Source organism: Polypterus senegalus, chromosome 4, assembly GCF_016835505.1.
Source record: "Polypterus senegalus isolate Bchr_013 chromosome 4, ASM1683550v1, whole genome shotgun sequence".
Classification (NCBI taxonomy): Eukaryota; Metazoa; Chordata; class Cladistia; order Polypteriformes; family Polypteridae; genus Polypterus; species Polypterus senegalus.
Genome location: NC_053157.1, coordinates 224,492,995 through 224,504,970, shown reverse-complemented (window position 1 = coordinate 224,504,970; position 11,976 = coordinate 224,492,995). Strand labels below are relative to the sequence as shown.

The 11,976-nt window shown below is 37.3% G+C and overlaps 1 long non-coding RNA gene across 1 annotated transcript; it reads left to right on the top strand.

Moving 5' to 3' along the window:
- The first annotated feature begins 324 nt into the window (after positions 1–324).
- Positions 325–10,850, top strand: LOC120528073. The gene is made up of 2 exons (XR_005633462.1): positions 325–480; positions 9,156–10,850. It is a non-coding gene; the product is annotated as an uncharacterized LOC120528073 (long non-coding RNA).
- The last annotated feature ends 1,126 nt before the right edge of the window (positions 10,851–11,976 follow it).

The window sequence follows — 11,976 nt, the reverse complement described above, 5'->3', positions numbered from 1 at the left end:
TCATTTATTCCAGGTCTCCCCTGTCTTTTACAGGAGCAACCAGTCATGAAAATGTAAAAATACAAACATCAAAATCCTACTGTAAGCCTCGATGGCTACCTGCTTGTCCCAAAAATAATAATTCCCACTGGCACAGCAGATGATATTAGTACAACATGCTTCAGGTTGTGCTGTGACACATTTAGGTTGTTAGACTGCATTAACAGAGTAAAGAATTTAAACATGCCCTACTTTTAAAGCCTATTTCCTCTTTCAAGTAAGGAGAAGATAAGCATAAATAGCTGCTTCTGCAATTTTCAGCCGTTCAGTATTCAGCAAAAAGCGGACTTCCTACATTCAAGAGAAGCCTTAAAAAGGAAAACGTTTTGAATGTGATCATCACAAATTTCTCCTTGAAACCTGCAATATTGCTCCCTTTCATTTTATCACAGAATAAAACTGAGAGCATTTGGACTGCAAGCCTGAAAGTGGACAAGTGCGGTGAGTAAGTAAGATATCTCTGACTCTGTACTGTAGTGCTTACTTTTTAGGACAGTTGAAGTTTTTCAAACAGCATATCAAAATGCAATGCAAGAATGTGAAAAACTGAAAAGCTCCTTGGACTCAATTTATTTTTTAATTTTTACTTTCTGGAGTCCAAATGATATAAAATGGCAACTTACAACGTTATTGGTCACTACACTGTTAATATTGGCTTTACAATGAGCTTTTATTGGCTTTACAATTGGCTTACAATAAGATTTCAGGCAGGACAGATCTCAAAATAAAACACATCTTTTAAATATATATTGGGTGACACCTTTTATGCCTAATTTTTTTTAAATATACTTCCATATGCAAAGATAGTGTATATATGTTAAATAGATTGAAATATCTATATACTGTAAAATACATTGTAAACTACAAGTAACATTCTTAAAAATATACATTAATATATTTTGTAAAATGTGTTTTACAGTAAATTATTCCTAGTTTTTTAATATATTGAGAAAAATATTTTTATATTTTGAATAATATATTGCAGCATATACAAAAATGGCAATAACTTACAGTATATGCTAGTATGCTGCAAGATATTGTGAAATATTTATCCTTGAAGCATATGTAATATATTTTAAAATATATTCATAAGTATATTTTTTAAAAGTATATTTTACACATATTTCATTTTTGTAAGAGCAGTCTGATGCTTTGTATACCGCGCACACAACGTTCTACTTTGTCATCTACTCTTTGTCCTTTATTTCCGGCCCGGGCCTGGTTAAATCTCCTTCTTGCAGGACGTATAATGCTGCTCGTGTTGTGAAGGGGCGGGCTGAACGCATGCTAAGGAGATGCGGTCTGATTATCTGCTGGTCTGCTGCTGCTGCTGCCGTGCTGAGTGTTCTGCTTGTCGCTCTGCACGTCGATTATTTAAAAGCCTGTACAGCAGCGGTCCTTTTCTTTCACTGCCTTGTCTCGCGTGACGTCAAAGTGTCTTCCAAGAAGATCACATCTCGTCTCCCTCCCAAGATTTTTTTTATAACAGAAAGTACATTAGTTATCTTAATTACTTAAATGTATTTTGTGGCTAATTGGACAAACTTTTAAATACAGATATATGTAAAAATCTAATCAAATCTGATTTACATACAAATTATATACACAGTTCAATATGCAGTAAAATGCTTAATGATTATATAATAAAGGAACATAACCTACAAATCAAATTAAAGTCATTAAATGCTCCAATTTTCTGCTTAATTTGTCCACTTATAGTATAATGAGCAAAGGAGCAAGTAAAAATGTACTGCTAGCTGAAATGTGAAAAAAGAAAACACAAAGTTCTTCTGGCATTGAATAGACCTTCACTTCTCCCTTTGCAATGTACTCATGCTGATTCAGCGATAAACTTGAATGAGCTTTAAAAACGTTGAATTAAATTCAAAAGTTAGATACATACAGTGGTGTGAAAAACTATTTGCCCCCTTCCTGATTTCTTATTCTTTTGCATGTTTGTCACACAAAATGTTTCTGATCATCAAACACATTTAACCATTAGTCAAATATAACACAAGTAAACACAAAATGCAGTTTTTAAATGATGGTTTTTATTATTTAGGGAGAAAAAAAATCCAAACCTACATGGCCCTGTGTGAAAAAGTAATTGCCCACTTGTTAAAAAATAACCTAACTGTGGTGTATCACACCTGAGTTCAATTTCCGTAGCCACCCCCAGGCCTGATTACTGCCACACCTGTTTCAATCAAGAAATCACTTAAATAGGAGCTGCCTGACACAGAGAAGTAGACCAAAAGCACCTCAAAAGCTAGACATCATGCCAAGATCCAAAGAAATTCAGGAACAAATGAGAACAGAAGTAATTGAGATCTATCAGTCTGGTAAAGGTTATAAAGCCATTTCTAAAGCTTTGGGACTCCAGCGAACCACAGTGAGAGCCATTATCCACAAATGGCAAAAACATGGAACAGTGGTGAACCTTCCCAGGAGTGGCCGGCCGATCAAAATTACCCCAAGAGCGCAGATACGACTCATCCAAGAGGTCACAAAAGACCCCAGGACAACGTCTAAAGAACTGCAGGCCTCACTTGCCTCAATTAAGGTCAGTGTTCACAACTCCACCATAAGAAAGAGACTGGGCAAAAACGGCCTGCATGGCAGATTTCCAAGACGCAAACCACTGTTAAGCAAAAAGAACATTAGGGCTCGTCTCAATTTTGCTAAGAAACATCTCAATGATTGCCAAGACTTTTGGGAAAATACGTTGTGGACTGAAGAGACAAAAGTTGAACTTTTTGGAAGGCAAATGTCCCGTTACATCTGGCGTAAAAGGAACACAGCATTTCAGAAAAAGATCATCATACCAACAGTAAAATATGGTGGTGGTAGTGTGATGGTCTGGGGTTGTTTTGCTGCTTCAGGACCTGGAAGGCTTGCTGTGATAGATGGAACCATGAATTCTACTGTCTACCAAAAAATCCTGAAGGAGAATGTCCGGCCATCTGTTCGTCAACTCAAGCTGAAGCGATCTTGGGTGCTGCAACAGGACAATGACCCAAAACACACCAGCAAATCCACCTCTGAATGGCTGAAGAAAAACAAAATGAAGACTTTGGAGTGGCCTAGTCAAAGTCCTGACCTGAATCCAATTGAGATGCTATGGCATGACCTTAAAAAGGCGGTTCATGCTAGAAAACCCTCAAATAAAGCTGAATTACAACAATTCTGCAAAGATGAGTGGGCCAAAATTCCTCCAGAGCGCTGTAAAGACTCATTGCAAGTTATCATGCGCTTGATTGCAGTTATTGCTGCTAAGGTGGCCCAACCAGTTATTAGGTTCGGGGGCAATTACTTTTTCACACAGGGCCATGTAGGTTGGGATTTTTTTTCTCCTTAAATAATAAAAACCATCATTTAAAAACTGCATTTTGTGTTTACTTGTGTTATATTTGACTAATGGTTAAATGTATTTGATGATCAGAAACATTTTGTGTGAGAAACATGCAAAAGAATAAGAAATCAGGAAGGGGGCAAATAGTTTTTCACACCACTGTAAATAGATGAACTAAAGAAGGCAACTAAAATATCGGCCAGGAGACACAATAAATTGCATATACACTATATATTTATAAATATGCTTGTTAAGATTTGCTAAATTTACTATAGGAAATGGATTTCAAACAGAAACTTAAAAATTTATAGGTGAGCTAAATATACTTTATCATTTTATTGAAAGATATGTCCACATATTTTCTGGTGTACTGCAATGTGTAAAATGTTTTTGATGGTGAAAGCAGAAGATTGAAAAATGTATCCAGTTTTAGGATGTACTCACACTAGGAACATTTGTTGCGTACTTAACCCAAGCACGATTGTCGCCCCTCCCTACTCCCCGCTGGCGTGCGCTCACACTGTATTTAATGTTCTGGGCCTGGGCAGGCTTTTGTTACATGACCATGTGAATTTTTTAAAGCCAAAGCAAGATCCAAGTGACTGCATGCATGTCAAAATGATTTTACCTATTTTGTGGATGATTTGAGTCATGTAAGGCAGGATGACGCTCTACCCTCTTACAGATTTATTGAATGTGCAGTGCAGTGTTTCGCTGTTAATCCTGCTGCACGTACAAGAAGATTTTTATGGTGACAAATAATGTTAAGGGAAGAATTTGCAGCTTTTCTTGCTAACTGCAATTCATGTTCATGTATAAGTGAGAATATCTGACTTGGCTCTTCATTGACTTTGTGTCTGTTTTCCATGCCCACGTTCAGCGATCACACTGTTCCTGAATGCTACTGAACCATGGTCGAGCCCACCCGTTCCAAGTGGGCCAGGGCTCAGTAAAGTTGGCAAGGCATGGAGCGATCACACTAGTCAAATGAACTAGACTTTGGGGAGGTTATATGTGAGCAGATGTGCCCGGGCATGAAACAAATTGCCAGTGTGAGTACACCTTTAAACTCATGAACTGCAAAAAATAAACCTGAGAGGAGAAATTTCAATAGAAACGACCAAACACAGTGATGAGTAAATGTTTGAACATTGATTATTAAGACAGCTGAATGGTGTGTAGTAGTACACCACTTAGAGAGGCAGACAACAACAAAGTGTAAAAGAAAAAGCGTGAAGCAAGTGAAAATGAGAACAAAAAGAAGGAATCATGAGGGGAATAAAGATGGACTGCAAAATTCGAAGAAAGAAAGAAAGAATCTTGAATATTGTTTTGTTCTATTTTTTCTATTTTTCTTTGTTTTTTCTATATTGATTTTAAAGTAATTAGTTGTTTCTGTTGTGCTATTATTATTTGTTTGTTTGAGTAGCCTAATAATATGGTTTTCTGGTTTTCAAAATGAAAGACCACAACTTGGTGTTTGAAACTCTTTAATGTATTTAGGCTTAAAACATCAGAGAAGCTCCCTAACTCTACCTGCATTTTCCATGAAACAATAAATATTGAATTTTTTAAAAGAAGGACACTTTTCAGTGATATCTTGAGATGATTTTAACTTGCACATTAATTCCCAGCTAAATGGCACCTGCTTAGATATGCTAGATGTTCACTTAGACCTTATAGAGACTGCAGGGGCCTCGTGTATTAAACCTTGCTTAGATTCCATACTAAAATTTTTCTTACAATTGAAAGACAAAAATGGCATACATTTAAAACCATATGCATGCAACTTACCACACCAAGTTTATTCATATATCTCAAATCATCTTACAACAATAGGCACATAACAATAAATGGTGTAAAAATGCCTTTTTAAAATAGTCGTGATTTAATCACCATATAAATTTGTTTGTGTTCCCGAGTGACTTCTTTACTACAAACAGAAAAACACAGGAAAAAAAGAGGCAGCAAATGAAACCTCCGTGAATGTGAAGTCGGGTATTACTGACTGAACTGAAGAATCATAAAATCATTCTTTTTGCTGTTCTCTATGCATGGGTCACAAAACAAAGAAAATAATAATATTTGGAACAGCGGAGTGGAGAGATCAATAGCAATGTGAAATCATGCAGTGCCCAAATCTCTGCCAGTGCACAGAGTGAATTGGCACAGGTGAGGTATTAAGGTCATTGTTATGGAACAAGTAAACATCAGTACTGCAATATTAGTCTCTTTCCATCCAATGTACAACATCCAAATGTCGTTGAATTACCATTGTGTTGGTGTCTTGAGGCCTTCCATGTTCCTGTGTTATGTTTTGTGCATTACTACACAAGCAATCACGATGCAGCAAACCATTATAGGGCTGTACAGTGGCACGCCTGACAAGTCCAAACACTGGCATCTAAGTTTTAATGGTCCATTATTTCACTGATCATGTGCAGGTGTGCCTTTCCCTTTATCTCCTCTCTTGTGATGTATTCACTATCCCCTAAAGAAAGATTATATATGTTGTGTGTAAAGTGTTAAACTTCACTGCAATCCTATCAATTAGCTTTACTTACAAAGAAGCCAACTATCACACACAGCATAACTGTGAAGTCTGCTTCCCACACTACTGTTTGATAGAATAAAGGAATTGTTGGTTTAGCGACACAAAAACGTTAGTCAGGCACGTTTGAGCATCACATAGTAGTTGTATATTTATTGAATGAAAGTGCTTTCGATTTACAAAAACAAGTTAATTCTGTGACAATGTGTGGCAGTAAATTGAACCAGTTACATTAGGAAAATTATCAATTGCTGCAAATTGCCTTTTTTCAGCCTTCTCACTGTCACAGTAAAGATGTTGCATGTATCTGAGTAACATCTCAGGTATAGTATCCCCTATGAAGGGCGTGATGTGACTCAGGGCGACTGTGAGATTACCAACTGGTCAGTCAGTTCATGCTAAAAAGCAACGATTGTCTGTAACAGAATGGGAATCACATGATTTCTTAATAATGGCCTCTGTAATTAGGCTCCAATTCAGAGGTGTTATAAGTCAGTCATTCTTATAAGCCAAAAAATCATCACAATCCCTTAAAACCTTCTTCAGCTTGCCATTGGTGATATCCTGCAAAAGAGCTAAATCTGCCATTTCCAGTTATGCTATATGATATACAGCATACCCTTTGTAAAGACAAAATAGATACTGTTAACTGTTAGCTAGTGTGTAGTAGAGAATCCATTCCCGGACAGGTTTATCCATTCCCGGTAATTTGGGAATCCCGCATGTCATTCCCGGGAATCCCTGGCGCCCGGGGATGACACAGTGCAGGGGCATCTCACATGTGAACGGTTTTAGAACGACTGACACTTATTTTTAATAAAACTACTGCAATATGTTGACACCAATAAAAGACTAACCTTATCTACAAGCAGTTCATGCTGTCATATAAGTACATGTATCTAGTTCAGGGGTGCCCACACTTTTTCGGCTTGCCAGCTGCTTTTAAAATGACCAGGTCGAAATGATCTACCTACATTAAAAATGCTATAATCTTCAAAATAGCAGAGTGAAGGCAAAGGGGCCAACAAGTGCTAAACACCTCTGGGAACTCCTTCAAGACTGTTGGAAAACCATTTCAGGTGACTACCTGTTGAAGCTCATCGAGAGAATGCCAAGAGTGTGCAAAGCAGTACTCAGAGCAAAGGGTGGCTATTTTGAAGAAACTAGAATATAAAACATGTTTTCAGTTATTTCACCTTTTTTTGTTAAGTACATAACTCCACATGTGTTCATTCATAGTTTTGATGCCTTCAGTGAGAATCTACCATGAAAATAAAGAAAACACATTGAATGAGAAGGTGTGTCCAAACTTTTGGCCTGTACTGTATATATATATATATATATATATAATATATATATATATATATATGTGTGTATATTGCATAGTTTTATTGTCAAATAATGCAAACAGTAGGCGACACGTGTTTTCGCTCTTTACATTGCGCCACAGCGTGTGGTTCATTTATTTTACAACATGTAGATCGGGGTAATTACATTCATGGCATTCGTAGTCTGAATCACAATCTGATTGTATGGGTGCATGTGGGATGACCAGTGTGTTAGAAGAAAAGAGATCTCAGACTGGCTGCCCAATATGTCAATCAAGTGGCAAATGCCATAGGGAGGATATATGATAGACTAACGTTTAAAAAAATTTTTTTTTGAATGCAACGCGATCTACCTGATCAGATACTGATACACTTGTTCTAAACAACGCTTGCGCTTGTGTTGCTCTGAAACACCGCCATTTCAGCTTTTACTGATGCATCCAGTTTCTTGTCATCATTCTGTGATAGCAAGTTTCTTGGCACAGATAATGTGGATGCAACAGACTGATGCATTGCAATTTCAAGTTGCTGTTCAAAGCTGTTGTCTGACAGACATCAATGAAGTCTGCCCTGTCCCAGCATTCATGAGCTGCCGAGTGAAGACTCCACCCATTCCACTGTGCTCAGTCTTAGTGGAAGCCGGGAGACTGACGACTGCTGCTGGTTGACTGAATCAATCTGAAAAACACTACACTGTGGGCCAAAAAACCGTGCCACTTAATTATTTTCAACTATAACTCTGTTATTTCTTGATCGATTTTTACACTTTTAAACGCTATACATGCGAGCTTGGCTGTTCCCGGTTTCCCGGGAATTACAGCAGTTTAAATGTCCGGGAATGGATTCCCTAGTGTGTAGCCTAAGTGTTTATAATATTATGTCAGCTAACATGTTACTTAACTGTGATATAGTTAATTCTAGAATATTGGAATATGACTGACAAAATGTTATGTTTACTTCATTGTCCTGCCACAAGAAGTCACTAAAATGCCAACATCAAAAAAATCTGCATAGGACTTACGGATGGTCGAAACCTTAACTTTATGCCAATTCCTACAATTACAATACAAAGTTTGTGTTTATAAATCTTGACTTTTGCGTAAGAAATAGCTTCCAAGCCTAAGCTAGTTATATACGTGAGGGTTCTGGTCATCACCAAGGTGCAAAAATATGGGAAACCTAAGCGGTTTGGGGGTCCCCCAATTAACCCTTTGGACACCCATCAAGCTTGCTGAAAGAGTGTTTAAAAATATGTTATGGTGTCATTATTCACTCAGTGTCCATTGATGAATTTACAGCAAAATAAGATAAAATACAAATTCTCAAGAACATGACCTGCTTCTGCCCTTCCATGCTCTTAGCTTACTAGAGCTGATGTGCTGGTCTTTGGCAAGGTGGTATTAATGCCATTTCATTTGGTTTAACTCAGCTCCAAAACAAATAAAAGAAATCAAAGCTCTCCCCTCTTAAATGTTTGATTTCATTTTAGGGAATTCAAACAGAACTATGAAAATGTCCCAAATGATGAAATTCCCAACCTAAAGCTTCATTGCTGTTGAAGCGAGCATCAGGACACCTCTGGCGATTGAGTTGAAGGCTTGTGCTGACCAGTACAGCAGTGTGTGCAGAACTGGAATATTTGCCTTTAGAGTGATGCTGGCTTTTCTTTGCTGATTCTGTATTTGTGTTTGATGATACTGCTCTATTTAAGATATTCATATCCTAAATGATAACATTCTGTATAGCTAATTGTTAATTCATATTAGAATAAGATTTCAGTTTTCAGTCAAGACCAGAACACTAACAGAACCTTCTGGTTGCCACATTTTGCACGCTGTTTATCATAGTGAGATTTTAAAACCTACTGCTTGTTGTCTCCCTTCAGGAACATGAGGACTGTGAGTGCAATGAAGATGCTGATGGCACTGCAGCTGCTCCTTTACTTTGACATCTGCTCATGTCGGAGGGAATGTGCAACTTATAACATTGGAAGGAATAACAATGGAAAGAAGCTTTATGTCAGAAGTAAAAATGTGGTTGACAATGATGTTCAGAGAGGTGACAAGGTCTCAAAAGTGAACACTCAGAAAGGCTGTTTGTTCTTCATACAAGGGTCTGTGTTTGGGCCAGGAACTCAATGGGTGAATGTAAAAACTCATTATGTGCAGTGCTGTTGTGAGTTCTACAATACTGGATATGAGAGATTCCTGAACCGGCACCAGCTGACAGGTATTGATGACAATGACCAACACTTCAAGAAAGAGATGCAAAAAAGGTGCATCCCAATTGACAACAGACCTATACATACTTTTGTAAAAGCTACAGAACAGCAGTTGAAGACAATTTGTGGGAAGACAAAATAACAAGGTTGATTGCATGAGCCAAGATTCATTCACAGTGTATGATATTCAGCGTAGAAAAGACGGCCATTACACTAATGTGGGGAAAGTCACAAGACAAGCCAGGATTGTGGTGACTTGTGAAAATAATTCCCCCATTCACTTTGTGGGTGTCGTTGATCAAAACTATAACAGCCATCACACATGCCAATAAGAGAAATAGCAGAGAAACAGCTTGTTACTTTCTCCATCAAAAAAGTAAAGAATTGTCCTTAGCTGTCATATTCACCTGACTTCAATTTAGATTATTTTTTCATAGCACACACTTCCCTCTGGTAAGCCCGACAATGCAGTAAAAGTTCAGTTCTCCAGAGCAAACGAATGGGGAGTTTTCATTTTGTTGTGAACATACGAAGTGTCTGAAGATTATTGTGAGCACCAGAAACTGGGAGATGATTAAGAAGCAAATAGTCGTAGTCAACAACAACAACAACAGCAAGACAAGCAAAGTAATCAAGACAAACAAAGGTCAGAATACTGGGTGTGTAAAATGATATCAAGTAACCAGGAACTGAAAAGACAAGATAAAATTTGAAATCAAATGCTGAAAGAGGTCATTACCAGAACACAATATCACATAGGAAAACTTTACTGCTCAAAGTCTGATCTTTGATGGCTCGTGAGGCTTAACATAAATTCTCATTTATATTTCATTTAAGAATCAACTTTAGGAGAAATAACTTTAGACAAAAGGAAACTTCAGCTGCAACTGAGGTAAATGGAGTCAGAAATGAGAATTTGGTTTGAAAAGCATGTTAGATTTTTTAATCTTTTTCAAGAGTTCACATGTTTCCCATGATTGGACTCATGCCTTTATCCGCAGCGACTTACACCATTTGAGATACGATTTGTTACGTTGCATTTCATTTTTGTTTTTCTAGTTGTAGCTCAGGCATATGAAGTGACTTACTCATAGGTACATGGTGTCAGCAGTGGGATTTAAACAGGTAACCTCAGGGCTTGAAGTCCAATGTCATAATTTCTGCCTTTTTCCCAGAATGTCTATGATCTAATTGGAGCACAGCAATATAAATTAGAGCAACCAATAGCATTTTTCAGAAGCAAGGACTATCGTTTTGTAATCATAGTAAAGTGTTTTATTACCACAAACAAATGTAAATACATAAAACCATATAAAACTGACCATGCAGTGCAAATACTTTCAAATTGCAAAAAAAAAATATATGACACTGAGCCAGCTGCTTGTGTGACTTTGCTGATCTCTGCTAAAACTCAAGAGGAGCCATTTGATAATTTTGAGTTTGATAATACTGGAGTATTTGTATCAGGAGAAAAAATTGAGAAGAATGAGACAAAAGAACATGTCTCCATTTAATTTATTTCTGATCTCATTGTTGCTTAGGAGAAACCAAAAATATATAAGGAGATTTTTTTTTAATTTTTCATTCCATTGGGATCCTACCACTGGGGCCTACCTGGTTTAAAGTGAACTACAGCTAAAAAGAAAGTTCTACCTAGCATAGTGTGATTGCCATCACATTTATATCATTACTACCCATGACACCAACTGTGCAATGATTACGGTTATAAAGAAAAACATGACATTAATAAAAAAATAACTTTCTCAATTCAATTTCAAATTTGAAAAAAATGTTAGATTTAAACTTCTTATGTGTAAAAATGCTGAAAACAGACAATATTACATGTTTAAAACATGGGCAGTGCCACACATTTCAAACAGAAAACCCATGTGACACAATGCCAGGAATTATGAGCTTTAAGCTAATTATATGGTGTAGATGAGGGTGCCACAGTAGATGGTGTTGCAGTCTTATGGATCCAGCATACTAGACTTGAATCCCACACTCAGCTGTTGTCTATATGAAGTCTGCATGTTCTTCTTTAATCTCTCTGGGTTTTCATCCACATCTCCAATGAAGGGCAATGTGAAGTTATCTTGCAACTCCAAACTGACTGTGTGAGGTGTGCAGTATGTAGGCCTGTGATGGACTGGCAGCATGCCCTGGATAGGTTTGTGCCTTGGACTCAGGCTAGCAGGATATGCTCAAAGCCTTGGCACTCTGTCCATTCTGCTGGCTCTTTCACCCTAAGCTATAAAGTTAGATCCATGGTGGAGACGACTTTTTCTTGGTGTGCTCCCTGCCTATTGAATGCCTTGCCAGTAGGTATCAGAAATGCCCCAACTCTTGACTACTTTAAGAAATGTCTGAAGACCCATTTATTCAATATTGCTTTTAAGGATTTTAACAACTTTTAGGTTTGCTTCCTTTGTACCTAAAATTTTATTTGCACCATCTTATGTTGTAGGTTTTATTATCCTGCTCT